The sequence below is a fragment of the Pecten maximus genome, chromosome 8, assembly GCF_902652985.1.
Source record: "Pecten maximus chromosome 8, xPecMax1.1, whole genome shotgun sequence".
Classification (NCBI taxonomy): domain Eukaryota; kingdom Metazoa; phylum Mollusca; class Bivalvia; order Pectinida; family Pectinidae; genus Pecten; species Pecten maximus.
In genome coordinates, this window is record NC_047022.1 from 38,461,076 (window position 1) to 38,466,502 (window position 5,427).

Consider the following 5,427-nt stretch of genomic DNA (forward strand, 5'->3'; position numbering starts at 1 on the left):
TTTCGAATAAATAACAGTATCTGTTATCTTTTCAAGCAAAAAAGAAAAATAAAGAGTTTACATACCTATTTACAGGCCTATATAAAAAGCGAATGTTGTTGATGTCACTTCCTTTATATGCGAGCAGTAACAAGATGCATGATAGTAATACTGCACCGCCGATTCCATAGACATGGCATGTGCGTCCCATTGTAATGGTAAAGATAGGAACACCACCAATAAACCGGCTATGTGATTGTAATACAGTACACTGGCCCTACTCCAGTCCGCTGGCACCGACCGTTTGTTTACCCGTCGCTCTCAGCCGCAATGAGTCCGCAATCGCAGGCTACCGATGTTGTTCGCCTGTTTAAGCAGTTATCTAGTTATCTTTTGCTCTTCCGTATGATCTATCTAAGGACAACAAGTGAAAGGGTTTTATGATTTTATAAAATAAAATACAATTATGACTGTATGGTAGCTAATGTCTGTCTACATGGCACGTAATGATTCGTAAAAATATGAACGCTACATCTTCAATGCAGATGAGTTGATATCGATTCACTCGCAATGTCAGAATACGAGCTATAGTCTGTAAAGCAAAACTGCACGATAAACAGAATTATATAGGGTTTAAAGCCCCATACTCCCAAAGAATGTATAAATGTTTACATTTTGACACTTTTACACTATTCAGACTTATCATATACCAAACAAATTATGGCGAATCAAAAACTGGATGAAAATGTGTATTTATGAAAGCATACGGAAAATTCTCAAAATATAATAATCGGGTCCGACAGACCAAATTTCTGTGCAAATTAGTCCCACTATGCAACGGGCGGGTAAACAGTCAACACAAAATGGCGGAACACCGAAAGTGTGGGCCTGCCAAACCGCAGACAGATTCGGCCAAAAGAAAGTAAAAGGGACTGGAATCGGCAAAACCCTAAGGATTTCCTCAGGAAAAGAATTGATTCGTTGGAACTCAGCAAGAAAAGAAAAAGGAATAGACTCGAATTCCGATTTTGACGGGCGTCAATTGGATTGCTGGTTAGGTTTTTCCGTATTCCTGGAACATTGTTAACTTCACCGATCTGAATTTTATCGATGATTTGTTGTACGCATATTGCTATATTTCAGAGTTTTAAAAGTATTTAGTTGTATGTTTGTTAATATGTATCAGTTATAGTATGACGAGAATGTTTTGCTAATGTTCAAATGAAACCTTTATTGGCAAGATCACGTATACTCAATTTGTAAACAACGGTCATGTGTGTAGTTTATATGTAGTGTAGTCGCGTTCTCGGCTCTGTGACAAATCTCGCAATAAAGATAAATGCCGCGAGTTATTTTTAGACACAACAGGTGGTCAAGAAGCGGACACGCTTACAAGAAGACCGATAACTGCTATTGCTATTGCTAGACACTGATGAAAGAATTCACCCTATCAAGCGTCAAGTCCAATGGTCATTTTGATATTAGGAGAGCGTGAATGAGCATCCTTGAATGCCATTAATACATGTGTGTAACTAGAATTTAGATTATTTGAGAGTTTGCTGCTTTTAACCAGTGACTAACTAAAACTTGTGATGTGATCTAAATATGATATTTAAAAGAGTTTGTTTTATAGAACGAAAACTTCTGCTTCATAATTTCGCCATTAGTGGTTATAATACACTAAGCCCATTCACAAATATCATAGATTTTAATTTCTGTCATAAACGAACTGAACCATTTTCAGGAGAGGTTGCATATACCATATGTTCTACTAAGTCAACATAACTACAATGTATGTGAATTTATATTTCAGCTGTATGTATTCGTTCATCAGTGTTAGATTGTAAACCTGTATATCACATACTTAGACATCATAGTCATATAATTAACTAATAGTTACATGATATATGGTGTGGTTTTTCAGAATGCAGCGACATGTAACCAAAACTATTTAATATCTAATGGTTTGATGAACTACAATGTAGATGCTGCACAGTTTACCTATTTTACATCATGTATTGACCGCCTGAACTAGATCAAATAGGGTCGCCATTTAATTCAATGTGTTTCTTGAACCTCCGGACTTTTGGATGCAATAGCAGTAGTTTTCTAGGTGTATAGCACAGTAGTTTTCTAGGTGTATATGGTATCTACGATGGCCGATAGCGGCCGTACATATAATACACGTAATTATACATAAATATGTACAGTACTAAATGACAAGTTTCATTAGGTACATTTAAAACTTTCAAAAAGAAAATATGTACAGAATGAATTATGTACAGAATGAATTATGAATTATGTACAGAATGAATTATGTACAAATAATACTTTCAAAAAGAAAATATGTACAGAATGAAAAGTGTACAAAATGAATTATGTAAAAAAGTTGATGTAAAATGGAAGCGAGGATCAATGAGAATCTGAGGATTAAGTGAGGATCGATAAAGATCCATGAGGATCCTAGTGAGGATCTGAGGATTTTATGAGGATCTTGTGAGGATTTGAGAAATCCTGACCTTAAAGCTTTGTAGTCTACCTATGTTTTTCACCAGTTCTATATTTAAATGACCTCATGCTGATACGAAATCAGGATCACTTTTAGAACGCTATAAATAAGGACACCTATCAAAAAATTAAATATTATGGCTCAAGCTCAAATAGATTTCGTAACAAGTAAAGAGATTTTACACAAGTCAAATTGTCTGTCGGTTGGATATTACAGAACAAGTCATCATAAAGAAAGTTAAAAGTCAACTACGTCTGTCAATCAGAGAAGGTAAGTAGACTGTGCCTATATCTGGAGACTTGTTAGAAAAACTTTCACTCCTAAACATCCCTCTATGCTTCAAGTTGTCAGCCGTTTGAACACTTTTAAAGAATGGTCACGTCATATACGACATACTCCATATGACCTTGGACGTGACGGTTTTTTAACAATGGAATTAGCGACCAAGTTCAGTGTTTTATGTGTGGAGTGATTCTTAAATCATGGGACTATCTAGATATCATCGCAATGGGGAAAATGGTCGAAAAACTATCTTTGTGTTGATTAAACGAGAGGTGTAGATTTTTATAATTTAGATAGACGCTACACTTCCACAAAATGTTAACACTACAACGTTCATGCATGAGACATTCAATCATTGATAGAGGAAAGGTATAGCAGTCTTTCAAAAGAGGTGGACATCTCTTAAATTTTTGGAAAACTTTGGACAGAAGACAACTCAATCTACACAGACTATATTATATCGTTATTCGTATTCAACGAACACATTGGTGCTGAAGTATATTCATAATGGATACAGAGTTGATTAAAGAAAAAACAACAGGAGTATTTTATCGAACGTATTGAAGAAAAAGCTTATTGGAGAATATTTAAAAATGTGTTGCGCCTTTCCTATGCGTATATCATTAAAGCTAAGATAACTGCGCTTTTCGTATGTCTAGGACGTAAAGATGGTCAAGCTAATCATCTAGGATATGCTTGTGTGATATTATCTGAGGACGATATTGTGGATTTACATTTCAATGAAGCTTTGAGCTTTGTTAACCAGTTGGAAGTTGAAAAGACCTGGTGTGAATTTGCCATACAATCGTGTTTTCCATTTGGGTTGTTACATTATTTAATGCAAGATAAACTTATACGAGATGAAACCCATGTAAAAAACTCTATTGTAATACAATTAAATAGAATGTAAAAAAAATGGTGATATCGAAACACATCTGTTTATTTAATCGCATTACTCTTCTTGCAGATGGACATTGCTACATTTCACTCAATGTAGCAACAAATGACAAGCTGTGTTGATCGCTTGATATTTTTTTCATTGGAATTGTATGCTCCGTCAAATCCCATATCAACTTACTTCCAGTGGATTTTCAACTTTTATAAGTGTAAGACAACACTCAGTTGAGAAACCAGAGCTTAAATCGTGTTATCTACAATGGCCGACCATGCTCCGGAGCATTCCATACATTCTTTCAGGATTGTTTTATGTACATAATCAATTCTGTACATATTTTCTTTTTGAAAGTATTATTTGTACATAATTCATTCTGTACATTTTTCATTCTGTACATATTTTCTTTTTGAAAGTTTTAAATGTACCTAATGAAACTTGTCATTTAGTACATATTTATGTATAACTAGGTGTATTATATGTTCGGCAGCTATCGGCCATCGTACAAACAACACAGCATGTTGTATACAGGTAAACTAAAGGTAAGGTATTTTGTGGACCAAGTGATATAGGTGTGAAAGATAGAACAATAAGAGATAATTATAGCCTACAGGTAAGGCTATAGACTGATTCATAAAACGTCCAACTTTAATGAGAATGTCATCGTGGTCTATGGAGTTATTCATTATTTATTTCAATTTTAAAACCCAAAGGTCTAATCACAGAATTGATAACAAATTGATAAAATCAGAGACGTATATATTACATGTGATATATATATATATATATATATGTCTCTGATAAAGTATAACAAGAGTAAATTAATTACATAGTAAGAGCAAATACGGTATATAAAGTGCATACACATGTGAAATAGAAGTGATGTCCTAAATAGAAATCATCCAGACAATCAAGTAAGTATTGTTATGAACAGTAAACAAGAGACCTAATTCTGAAAACAAATCTTCGTCCGACATAAATCTCTCAAGTGAAACGTTAAAAAACTGTCGGGAACATGACGAAGGTAGTTAAAATTAATTAGGACTCTTTTAAGAACATTACAATTTCTTACAATAATCCAGCATTACAGGGATAAAGCAAGGTTGAGCTACTCGACCTAGTCAAAAAAAAGAAAGATGTGGAACTAAAAAGTTAAATTATCCTGTAAAAGTTCGATCAAGCAGGCTATGTACAGATTTGAATAAAAATATATGTATTAATGCCTTCATATCAGACTAGGTAAGTTGAATTGTGTACAAATTTACATGTAATATAGACTATTATCGTTTAATTTTGATTTAAAACATAAAAATAAAAAAAAATAATAAAATAAAAAATAAAACCTGTACAACTTCAATCTGGTGTACGAGTGTTTCTTGCTATGGAGAACATATTTCAGAGCAGTAATCTAACTGACTGCACTAATGTACAGAGAGCGAATAACATTTTGAAAATCCAAATATGTAGATTGGCATGACCTTACCAACCACTTATCTAACATGAAATGAAAAGTTAAGATTCGGAGTGACCCATACACCCAAGTCTTTAGCATGTGTTTCTTTCTTTAGAGATTCCTCACCCAAGCTGTCGAGATACTCAGTTGTATATCTTTTTTTTTAATTCAAAATATTTTATTAACAATACACATATAAAATACAGTATTGTCAAAAGAATAAGACAACAGGCTAGGCCTATATAAGTCTTCTTCTGAAGATATTCCGGTTGGACCTGGCAGAAAGATGTTACGCGTTATATCACGAAGGAA